Raw genomic sequence first — 13,569 nt, 5'->3', positions numbered from 1 at the left:
TTACCTTTAACAATGTAGTGCTCAGGTTGTCACATATAATCCTCTTCCTCCAAATCGCCATGAAGGAAAGTTGTCTCACATCTATTATTCTATCTCTAAATCATATGATGTATCAAGAGATAATAGAAATCTAATGGATGTAAACTTTGCAATAGGAGAGAATATTTCACCATAATCTATTCCCTCTACCTGTGAGTATTCCTTCGCAACAAATCTAGCTTTGTACCTTTCAACACTGCCATTTGAACATAATTTCTTCTTAAACACCTATTTTCTACCAATAGGTTTTCGTTCTTTAGGAAAAGGTACAAGGTCCCAAGTTTTTTTTTATCCAATGAAGTCATCTCATCATCCATGGCCACAATCCAGGAACTTGCATCTTCCATATCCAAAGCCTCTTTCACAGATCTAGGCTCATCAATGTTAGTAATCAAAGCAAAGGCACAACTGGAATCTAACATAGAATAACCAAGCCTTTCTGGATGCTTCCTTACTCTCATGGATCTCTTCAAGGGCTGAGGTTGAGTTTTTTCTTTCTTTTCTTGTAAACTATCAAAGTTACTAGAGCTCTCCTCATCATTAGACCCAACATGGTCTTTTTGTTAAGTCTTCCTAGGGGTAGGAGGCAACTGAACAATACCTTCTTTTCTTTTTCATCCAATTGTAGCACAATAGGAGAAGATGTTAGCTCTCTAAAAATAACATTTTTCCTATACAACACCTTACTAGTCATAGGGTCCCAAAGCTTGTGTCCTTTCATACCAACTTCGTATCCAATGAAAATATACTTGACAACTTTGTTTTCCAACTTAGATCTTTTCTCCATGGAACATGTGCATAAGCTTCACAACCAAAAACACAAAGATGTCTAATTGAAGGCTTCTTAATAGACCACACCTCCATGGGTGTCTTACCAACAAGAGCTGATGTAGGAGATCTATTAACCAGATAGCAAGTAGTGGCCATAGCTTCAGCCCAAAAATATTTTTCAAGACCAACTCCACTAAGCATACTCCTAGCCTTCTCCATTAGTGTCCTGTTTATTCTTTCTACAACTCCATTTTGCTATGGGGTATAAGGATTTTTCTTATGCCTCTCAAAACCTCATTCTTTACAAAACTATTTGAACTTTGTTGAGAAAAAATCATCACCATTGTTTGTTCTCACACACTTAATTTTCGTATTAGTCTGATTCTCTACAAGGGCTTTAAATTCCTTGAACCGACTAAAGACTTGTGTCTTACTTTTTAGGAAATAAATCCATGTCCTTCTACTATAATCATCTGTGAAAGATACAAAAAATATAGACTTGGAGATTGAAGGAACTTTTATAGGACCAAATACATCAGAATGAATAAGATCCAAAACATCAGAAGATTTGTGAGAACTAGAGTAAAATTGAACATGATTTTGTTTACCCTAGACATAATGTTCACAGAAGTCAAACTTGATATTACAATCATTTAACCCCTCAACGATGTTTTTTTTCTTCAGGGTTCTGAAACCCTTCTCACAAATGTGGCCAAATCTCTTATGCCACAACATTATCTTTTCTGCAGGAAGCTTTCATTCCAATGTGTTTGCACCCTTAGGTACACATGATGCACTACCATCGGAACCAATAACCACAATCTTCTTTATTTCTTGTTCAAATGGTGGGGATGAAGTGATAACTGCTCTCTTCTTTGAAACAAAAGAACTTTTTCATTGAGAAAAAATAGATGAAGAGATAGCTCCTCTCATCATCTTACATCAATCTTTAGAAAAAACAACTTGCACACCTACATCATTCAACATACTTACATATAATAGGTTTCGTGCCAAACCAGGGATGTGCACCATTGATCCCCTTTACTCATTCATCAAGGAATTTGATAGTGACCCATCCTTGTTCAACTATTTTTAGGTGAGAATCATCACCCAAGTACACCTTTCCACCATCAAAAACTTCATACTTTGAGAACCAACTTCGATGAGAGGTCATGTGGAAAGAAGCACCCAAGTCTATCAACCACACATCATTAGATACATGCGCTACCAAGCCTGTAATGAAAGCATCATCATCTTCTTGAGATTTTTCTAAACCTAAATCTGAGGCCTTCTTCTTCTTCTTTGGCTCTTTACAATCTTTACAGAAGTGCCCAGTCTTATCACAGTTCCAACATTTTGCCTTGAACTTTCTAGGAGTCTTTGATTTTCCATGAGATTTGGATCTACCCATTCTAGACTTTTCATTTTGCTTGCCTCTATCATTGGAACTACCACGAACAACAAGAGCTTCCTTAGTCAAATCTAATGACTTTATCCTCATCTCCTCAGATAATAGTGAAGACACCATATTATTCATTCTAAAAGTGACTAAAGTACTTCCAAGAGCCATCACAAAATGGTCTCATGAATCTGTCAAGGAACATAACAGGGTCAAACATCAATCCTCCTCCTCTATCTTGACACAGATGATGTCAACTATGCAATCAAAAAATTAAAACCATTTAGATGATCTACAATAATTCCTCCTTCCTCCATTCTTAGAGAATAAAACTTCTTCCTTAGGAACAACTTGTTCACCAAAGATTTGGCCTAATACACAGACCCAAGCCATGTCTACAAATCATTTGCAATCTTCTCATCAAGAGCATTTAGGAGAACTGAACCAACTAGACAAAGTCTAATGAGACCCTTAGCTTTCTAATCCTTGAGATCCCAATCTACTTGAGATATTGTTGTGGGTCTCACATCAAGTGAAGTCACCTCCCATAGATCATGATCTTCAAGCAAGTCTTCCATCTTGAGTTCCCACAACTCAAAATTACTCCCATTAAATTTCTTCACCTCTGTTTTTCTGTATGATGAACTAGCCATCTCAATCAGCAATTTAGATTCAAAATACTTTGTGATGAGACCAGAATATGGTTTATTTTGTCATTTCATTTTCAGTTTAATTTACAAACTTTCTGAAGACTTTGATGTTCAAGACCATGATGTTTATGACGATTTTAGACAAATGTGTGCATAATTACTTTTCAGGATCAAAATGAATATGCTGTGAAAAGATATGTCATTTAATTACAAAATAGTGAGAATGATGCTTTTTCTTCCTTAGCTAGGTTGGGTAGTTCCCCTACAACAATGTGACATAGGGTAAACTAATTTAGATAACATGTTTTGAATAAATCTTGATGTATGTTATTGTTTTGGAGGCACTAATATTTTGCAAATATAAAAGAAAAACCAAGTCAACCAAGTGGGAGTCAAAGTGGTTGCTCACATTAATAGACCAACCTTGAGTGGAGGAAATTAAGGGGTTGTTAACTCCTAAATTACCATTATATTTGGCACCAGAATTAATGTGCATATTGTAATAATCAATGTTGTCATTTGTTTTAGTACTTGATGAGTCTTGAATTTAGGAATTTTGTTCCTAGTTTGTGTTTTAAATAACTAGAAGTCTGTGTTCTAGAAGTGCTAAGTTTTGGTCAGTCATTTTTCAATAGAAAGAAGAAGTTGTTGGGTTTTTAAGTATTGAATATAATCTTGTTGTTCATTAGTATGTATGTTTTATTGTTATAAATAAAAATATCATTTTAGGTTTTCATCTCTAAGTTATTATATGTCACTTCTCTATGGGGGCCCACACAGGAGTGAACTAATTAGCTAACATAGGATTTATATTTAGTTCGTAGAACTAACGTAGACTCTACTATTCCTGCAACCACTAATAATAGAATTAGTGGACTATTCTTGCAACATAGGCAGTTGAAGTAATTCTCAATTGTATTTTCATGCTTTATTAAAATAGATTTAGTTCTCAACTTTAGCATAAATTTCCTATTGAATTTCCATAGATTAGTTCTTAAGTTGAGATATGTTTGAAGCATATATTTTGCAAACACCATTTCAAGTTTACGTCCTTGGTTGATAAATTAAATGCGTCCAAATGAGTTGGATAAGAACCACTTGAGATGTCCAATCTTGGGTTAAGTAGTCCATTGTTGTAGGATTTTGATCCCTTTCTTTGGCCAAGCATTTTTGGCATCGTTGCTGAGATGGTGTTAGTTCAAACTAGTCTTTCTAGTTGTATTTCTATTCCTTGTAGAATAAAGTTTAGTAGTAAAGAAGCATGTTATGAATAGAAGAAGAGACCACTTAGGGAGATTCCTTCCTCATGATAATTAGGAAGAACCATTCAATGATGTTCAACCTGAACTAGATGAATCCCAAGGAGAGAATAGCAAAGATGAACCCTTTGAAAATTCATTTGCTGACATTGACGCTAAATCAAAAGAATCACTCCATTTGAATGAACTTTTTGATGAGCTTAAATATCAAGATAATCCCCTAGCCATTGTTGTCTATCAAGCACCACCTCTTCTTCCAAGAATGGCTATGCCTACCTTTGCTTTTCCTATCCCACCTTAGCAAGTAAACCAAAAATTGAAGAACATACCTATTGTTGCACTTCTAAAATTCTATGGCCTTGTTATAGAAGACCCTAAAACCTTTCTCTTTGAATTTGACATTCTTTGTAAGAGCTATGACTACACAAATAATGCCCATAAATTGAAATTATTTCCCTATACTCTAAAGGAGGTTTCTCTTTGATGGTTCATGGGGTTGGGTGCAAATGTTGTAGCAAATTGGACTGAAATGAGTAATTTGTTTCTTTAGAAATATAAATAATATTGCAGAGGTCAAGATATGAAGCGGGGATGACATTTTTAAAATGTTATAGAAGGAGGGTCAAACCTTGGAAGACTATGTTTCTAGATTTGTGTTTAATGTGTAGTGAAATACACAACATAACCTAAATGAAGAATCTAAAAAGCATCTTTTTTTGAGAGGGGTGCAAGAAGAAAGCATGGAAGCCCTAGACCTAATGCCTAGAGGAGATGTTACACAAAAAACTTGGAATGACATCAAGGAGATATGTTAGAACTATTCAAGGGCTACTATGAAGAAAGGTAGAGGACTAAGGAGCCTACCACATAAGACCTATGGTGGATTAGGAGTATCAAAGATGGAGTTATCTAATTTTTTGTCTAACTTCAAGCAAGATATCATTAATGATGTCACTACATAATTGGATACCATGAAAGCTAGAAGGAAAAAGGATAAAGTCGATGCTATGCTAACTGAATTTTGCCCTCATTGCAAAGAAAGGAAGAAGAACTACACATGCAAGACCATTGCAATAGTGAATGCACAACCGATGCCCACTGAGTTCAAAGAAATTAATGAGGATATAGGAGAATTCATTTATGTCGCTCAAAGATGACCATGGGCTCAGTGACAAGGTATGCATCAAGACCCTCTAAATAATTTTGGTTATAATAGTAATTAGTAGCAAGGCAATATTCCCCTAAATTTTGTCCCTCAAGGACAAAATTAGAACAATAATTGGCCCAACCAGCAACCTCAGTATAATCAAGCCTACCATCAATCACCTTAGTATCCCTAGTAGAATACTCAATGGCCTCAACAAAATAACCAATATCCTCATTGGGGCCTTAATCAACAACCTTTGTATCAAGGGAATTGGTAGCAACCACCTCAGTGGGGGCTTAGCCAATCACCTCAACAAAAAGCTTTGATGCCTCCACCTCAAAAGAAATCCCTAAGGCCTTTACTCTTGCAACCAATTATAGCGCACAGAAGCAACCACAACTTCCTACTCAACTAGTGCCAAATCCCAAAAATAAGCAGCAGGCTTATTCTTTGCAGATCAATGATATTTATCTTAGGTATGAAACCAAGTTGCCTATACCTAAAGGACCTATAATAACTGAGATCGCTGATACTAAAAATGTTCTAGCAAGTTAACCAGTTGATGTTCCAATTTCCTCATCTATCCAAGTGCCTACTCCTCCATTTCCACCAAGGTTAGTTCCTACAGCTCCATCTAAATGAAATCCTATAGCAATTGATCTCCTAGACCAAATTAAGAAAATGACTATAAAGATTCCCTTATTGGATGCACTTAAGGAGATTCTCCTTTACAATAAAACTTTAAAGGAAGCATGTGTCAAGTAGTTTGCTAGAAATAAAAAGAATCTTCCTACTGTCCATGTGGTGGGACAAATTTCTAATTTAATGTTGAGCAAAACCTTGACGTCGAAATATTCTGATCCAGGAAGTCTTGTTGTTACCATACATATAAATGGCATTTGAATTCAAAATGTTTTTATTAATTTAGGAGCATCAATTAATGTCATGACTAGATAAGTCTTGTTAAGACTTAGCATTATTGGATTAAGGGATACTCCCACAATACTTCAGTTAGTAGATAATTCAATTGTCAAACCTGATGGTATGATAGAAGATATCATTGTAACCTTGGATTCCTTAGATTTTCCTTCAGACTTTGTTGTGTTGTCATGAGAGGCACCCTTGGAGGATATCCATTAATCTTAGGAAGACCGTGGTTGGCCATTGTAGATACATGAATTGAATCTCGATCAGGAAAAATGACAGTATCAGATGGTACAAACACTAAAAAGTTAACTCTGTACTCTCCTGCACAACCTAAACTAGATCTTGACCAAGTTTCTTAGCCAGACCTTGGTGATGATCCTCCAAAAGTTAATTCTATTCAACAGCTCATGATGCTAAAAAGAAACCAATTTTTTGTATCTTAGGCAGAAGATGATATATTGGTAGCAATCCTTACTAATTAGTATGATTCCAAGGAGTCTACTTTTGAAAATCCTATCGGCTCCTTGCAAATTGTATTGCCTAAATGTGATGCACCTCAATCTCCTATAGCACATGATTACCTTCATACATTATTACCCCATGAAATTAAATCTCCATCAATAGTAAAGATTTTAATGATGGAAAAGGTAAAGAAAGTAGAGATCACTATAGGAAAAGAGTTAAATATCAATAATGAACTTACTACATCTCAGATGACAACTGTCATTAAACTATTGCAAGATAGTCAACAAGCCTTTGCATGGGACTAAACTGACATGAAGGGTTTAGATCCTAGTCTTTGTACACATAGTATATTTATCAAATTAGAATGTAAGCCAGTGAGACAACCCCAGAGGAGGGTAAATTGAGCTTTAAAAGATATAGTCGAAGAAGAGTTACAAAAACTTCTTAATGCTAGATTTATTTATCCTATTTCTGATAGCCAGTCGGTGTCACCTTAAGTTATTGTTCCAAAAAAAAGGGGAAAAATGGAGAGTATGTGTAGACTACAGGGAGCTTAATAAAGCCAATAAAAATGATCACTTCCCTTTTCCATTCATTGATCAAGTACTAGATAACTTAGCTAGAAAAAGATATTTCTCATTTCTAGATGGTTTCAGTGGCTATAATCAAATCTAGATCTCTCTAGAAGATCAGGATAAGGCAATGTTCACCTATCCATGGGGAACATTTTCTTACTCTATCTTACCATTTGGATTATGTAATGCACTTGCAAATTTTCAGTGAGTGGTACTTAGCAAATTTTCTAACATAGTTGCTAATTGTGTTGAGATCTATATGGATGATTTCAAGACTTATGGTGACACATTTGAACAAGCTCATGCCAACTTGGAGAAGGTGTTAAAAAGATGTCAAGATTACAACCTTTCCCTTACTAGTGAGAAGTGTTTTTTCATGATGGAAGAAGGAGTTGTTCTTCGCCACTACCTTTCCTCTTTTGGAATTCAAGTGGATCTTGCAAAGATTGCTATCATTACTAATTTACCAACACCAACCAAGAAAATAGATGTTAGAAGATTTCTTGGACATGCTAGATACCACAAGAGTATCATCAAATATTTTAGTAATCTTGTTGCTCCTTTGTATAACCTACTTAAGAAGCAAGCTGAATTTGAGTGGACAAAAGACTGTTAAACAACATTCCAAAAATTGAAGGATGTTTTGACAACAACACCTATTCTTAGAGGACCTAATTAGAAGCTACCCTTCCTCATTCATATTGATGCATCTGACATAGCTTTAGGGGTAGTTCTTAGAAAAAAAGAAGGCACTATTGAGCATGCCATTTATTATATTAGTAAGAATTTGCAGGGTGTTGAGATGAATTATATATCACTGAAAAAGAATTGCTTGCTGTTGTGTATGCACTTAATAAATTTCAACATTATATCACAAGCTATAAGGTTTTTTTATACACTAACCACTCTACTATAAAATACTTGATGAATAAACTTGCCATCTCAGGTAGATTAGCATGTTGGCTACTCCTCATGTAGGAGTTTAATGTAAAGATAATAGATAAACTAGGCCGAGCCAATGTAGTAGCATATTTTTTGTCATGACTTCATGTACCTGATGATCCTATAGCCATAGATGACAACTTTCCTAATGAGCATCTATTTTCAATAGAAAGTTATAACCCATGGTTCATAGATATAGAAAATTACCTTGCTACAAGAAGAACACCACCACACTTTTCAACCAAGCAGCATCGTCTCTTGGTGGAAAAGAGTTTCAATTTCTCATGGATAGCTGGATTGATATTCTACACTAGACCAAATCAAGTAACCTGATAGTGTGTAAGGAAAGATGAAACTTATGACATCCTAAGGGTATGCCATGATGAACCATGTGGGGGTCATTTTGCAGCAAAAAGAAAAACTTACAAGATTTTAACAACTAGATACTACTAGCCTACTCTCCACAAAGATGCAATAAAGTATACAAGGCAATGTGATCAATGCCAATGCATGGGAAGGCCCACTAAAACTAATGAAATGCCCTTGCATCTACAGGTTGTAGTCACACCTTTTGACAAATGGGGTATCAATTTTTTTGGTCCAATAGAGTCCTCTTCTCATGGTAAATCATACATCTTAGCATGTACTGGTTATGAAACTAAGTGGGTTGAAGCACAAGCTATGACACATGCTAGAGATCACAAAGTAGAAAATTTTCTATATGAATGCATATTCACCAGATTTCGAGTACCCAAAGAAATTTTCATGGATCAAGGAGCTCAATTCACATCAAACCTGATTGTAAAACTCATGAAGAAGTACATAATCCATCATGGTACATCTTCCCCATACCATCCTCAAGCTAATGGTTAGGAAGAAATCACAAACATAGAGATAGAAGCAATCCTCACCAAAATAGTTGCTATTCACAAATGGGACTGGGTTACTAGGCTTCCTAAAGCATTTTGGGCTTACAAGACTATATGGAAGAGCACCAATAGATTTACCCCATTTGAATTACTTTATGGTAAATTTTCTTCCATGCCTATATAATTTGAACATAAGACTCTAAAAATTGCTTTAAAGCTAGATGTTGATCTTTCAAAGGCTCAAGAAGTTAGGTTACTATAGTTGAATGCCCTTGATGAATATTGTAAATCTGCCATGTACAATATAGAGATAATTCAACAGCAACAACATAAATGGCATGATAAGTTCATCCATGACAAGAAGTTTTCTGTTGGAGATTGGGCCCTCATTTATGATTCCCATTATCAGTAAAATTTAGGAAAATTCCAAACCCATTGGCTTGGACCATATGAAATCATTTCTGTGTTTGAGAATGGTGTAGTGCAACTCTCTACCATTGATCCTGTTTGCTTCAAACTCCTTGTTAATGGACATCGTTTAAAACTCCACCATAAGCTGTCTAGTCGTGAAGAGTTCCTGCAACAATTCTAGTCATCTACTAATCCTACAATTCTTGAAAAAACTACAGATGAGTTTCCCACTCATTTTCCATCCTCTCTCTAAAAGCATTTCACTCATCATAATAAACTACTTCTTTGTGAAAGTATTTTCTTTGTAATAATTCCACCTCACTCCACTTTTTCTCATCTTCCACCTCACCTCACCCTTTATCAACTTGCATGATGGTATCAAATGACAACATGAATTAATAGGTCCATATGCATACTCGAATTTAAACTTTTTCTTAATGTGTTGTTCTATTTTTAATTACCTTTGTCACTAGCAATTGCAAGAGCTATTACCTAAATTACTTGGGGGGAGGGGTATTATATTTCATTTTTTTGTTATAATTAAATGTCAATTAAATTTCTATGCTATTCTTTATGTGTCGTCACATATTGTATCCTTTCCATAAATCATGATAAGAGAATAATGTGATGTGACATTCACCTCTATGTCACACACCTTTCACAAGTTGGTAAGTATGAGTTCCAGCTAAGGTACTTAATGAGCAATTAAGTGATCTTAAGTGATCTTAAATGCTAAAAATGTCAGTTGCTTAAAACAAGTACTATCACTTGTCTTCTCATCTGTTACAAGTTTTTCCATTTTTGAAATTACTCCTGTAATTACTTCGGAGGAACAATGGGGGGTGGTTTGTTAAGAAGAGAACCAACTGACCATGCAACATTGTTGGGAGACCCAATTTTCCTACCTATATTTCAAGCTAGGGGGTGGACGAATTACATGTTCAAACTATCTGCATGGAATGAGGAGCTTGCCTTAAAATTCTTGCGAATGTTGAGGGATGGTTTTGCTATAGTCAAAGGAGTAAGGGTTCCATTTTCACCCAAAGTTGCAGTAGATATAATAGAATTGCCACTGGAAGGAGAGCAATTTTTAGACGCATTAGACCTAGTTTCAACCAGAGCCCAATTTATAGTGCATATAGATCTATGACTTCAGATAGACTAGAAACAAGGTACAATCTGCACATCTTTACCAGAACCATTTAACAAATGTGCTACTTATATTGTGAGGTATTTCACTTGTGAGGGGAGACATTCATATTTGCATTGCACACATTTCAAATTTTTTAGTTTCCTAATACATGATGATTTCCCTTTGAATGTTCCTCATTTTATGTATCATATTTTGTTAAAAAGAGCCACTATAGTACAAAAAGGAACCCTGAAGGATGTTTCACACCACTATTTGATTAAGTTCATCAGAGAAAAATCCCTTAGGGAATAACTTGGGATGTCTTGGGATGATTTTGTTGAAAACAAAGTGCAAAATCCTATTAGGAAACCTATAGAGCAAGTTGAAGAAAGAGAACCTCAGGAAAATCTTATGAACCTTGGCTCTTCTCCAACCAAAAGTGTGTTTTGGTGGCAGTTCAACTTGTAGAGACAATCAGAGAAGGTCGAGTTTGCAGTTTTAGAAGTCCCACAGACTCCAAGTCCATCTAAAGTCTTATTTCTTCTTATCTCTTTCTTCTTTGATAGTTTTGGAGTTATATAAAGGTCCATGCACCATTTAATTAATAAAATAAAGAGTGTAAGCCTATAAGAACCTGCTTAGGAGTCTATTTCTACATAATTTTCTTAGATTTAGTGTTTTGAGCATGTTTTTTGCAAGGAAAATTCCCTAAATCCAAAAATTGCATGAAGGGCAGGGTTTCTTATAAATATAAAGATGTAATATGTATTCAAAGCCTATACTATGATGCAATAAATTATGTTATTGGGGCTCTAATTTTGTGTGTAGTGTTTCTTGTTGGAATGTTTATTTCCTTTATGAATTTTATGTTCATGACTAGTGATGGAGCCAATAGTTTTGTTGTATGTTAATTAGTTCTAATGTTTATCATATTTGTTAACGAGCATCTCTATTATGATGAATTGGAGAAAGGATCACCTTCAATCTCTTGCATAATGTTTTGTCTCATGTGTGCACACTTTTTGTGGATGTGTGATTTGATGAATCATGAAATATCGTTTGGTTTTCATTAGTTCCTTCGACGATTGCATTGGTGGAGTTAAGGACATGTTGGTCTTGATTTTATTGGTTTCCTTCTTGATCCTTTTGAAGATTTAATTCGTAGAAATGTTGTTGCTATGACTTATGTCCATTAGAAATTTTAATTTTAGTTACTTGTTTTAAATTTCTTGTTACCCTTTCTTAGAAATTTGACTTTGAACACATGGTTAGGATAGAAATTCATATAGTTTCATCATTAGAAACTTGCATTCATCATAAAATCTGCAAAATAAAAAAATATACCAGTCTATGGTTATGCTCTTTCTTAGTTCTGTAGGATTTATAGATATCAACAAAGGCCTCCTTTTAAAAAAACACATTTCTCTTCAATTGAGTTATCCAATAGGTTAAAAAATAATCGTCTAAAACCTTAGAGTTGGTTAACTCGATAAACTTTTCAAGATAGAGATTTGCAAGGATTTCTCTCGTTATCATCGTGCAAAATAACTGCTTGACACCAACTATAATGAACGCAATGAATAGTTCAATAAACTAGATTTGATATTCAGATCAATTTATGTTATTCTCATAAAAGAGAGAAACTTTAAAATAACTCTCAACACACCATATTTCAAAACAAGAAATTACATATGTAAATATAGAGAGCTTGTTGCCTCCAAGACTAAAGCAACACTACAAGCTTTAAAGAGAAATAAACTAAATCAAGACTACAATATTTGCATTATAACTAACTTTCTAAAATAAATTTCTAAATACAACTTTGAAAGTACATAGAGTTTTCTAGTTAACTTAGAAATTGTAGAAAACAATCTAGTAAGTTAGAATCTATTGACAAATAATATTATTCTTGGACGAATTACTTTCCAATAGGATCACAAGTTATTTAAAATATTTGCCTTATTTAATTAACTGTCACCTATCAAATCCTACATATGCTTTCCAAGTTACTAGCATAGAAAAGAGGCCAAGTGGCACATGCTTATTCTATATGCGAAAATCCAACACATAGGAGACATTCATATCATTATGATATGTTAGACCTGTGTGTATTTATATTTGTAAATAGATCAAAATGACACATTGGTGATTTTTTTAATTCTTGTATTATTTTGTATACAAATATTATTTAAAAACCTAATATTTGGTTGTACATTTGATTTCTCAAATGCTTTAGAATCATAGCATTCTACTTAACGTGGAGTTTATTAAAGATTTTTTTTTTATGGTTACACTTTAGCAATGAGTTGGACTATAAAATGAGATCTATATGAAAGTGTTTTAATGTTTAAATATTGCAAGATTAGTTAAAATGATGAATTCAAAGGATTTCTTACACCAGTGCTTGTTTTGTGTTTTCTTCTACTTTTTGTTTAAAAATATGTCATGTAAGCTTCCATTTAATCTAAACCTGAAATATATGTCCTTTCTTTATTAATTAACTTGTTTAAAATTGTGTAATATTTTTTAAAATTACTAAATTAATTCAAACCATAGTCTAGAATGTTGATGATAGGGAGGTTCAATGAATTAGTCATAGGTTCATGCTCCTAGTCTTCTTGAAATAATTCTCAGGTGTTTTTACCACACCACTTGTCACCTATAAGACTTTTATTATCTAAGGATCCCTATTCTCCCTTGCCAACATAACTACCAATTAATATTCATCAATCAAGCCAAAAATTGTTACTTGATGCGTTCTTTCTTCAATCATCATATCCCTTAAACCGTTATGGGTGAATGCACCAAGTTGTGGTGCCAAAAAGATGACACATAGCTAAAACTTTATAAATTCTAAAAGCACACACGTACTTTTTAAAAATTCTATATATGGGCTGCAAACTATGGCCCATTCCATTTTCTCTTGTTTCTTTTTGCTGGTTCCTTCTTTCCCCTCAACAGCGCACATCTGATTTGTAGAATT

The sequence above is a fragment of the Cupressus sempervirens genome, chromosome 1 (genome assembly GCF_028749045.1).
Source record: "Cupressus sempervirens isolate cs-2001-9-10 chromosome 1, ASM2874904v1, whole genome shotgun sequence".
NCBI classification, from domain to species: Eukaryota; Viridiplantae; Streptophyta; class Pinopsida; order Cupressales; family Cupressaceae; genus Cupressus; species Cupressus sempervirens.
Note: the sequence above shows the minus strand (reverse complement) of the source record.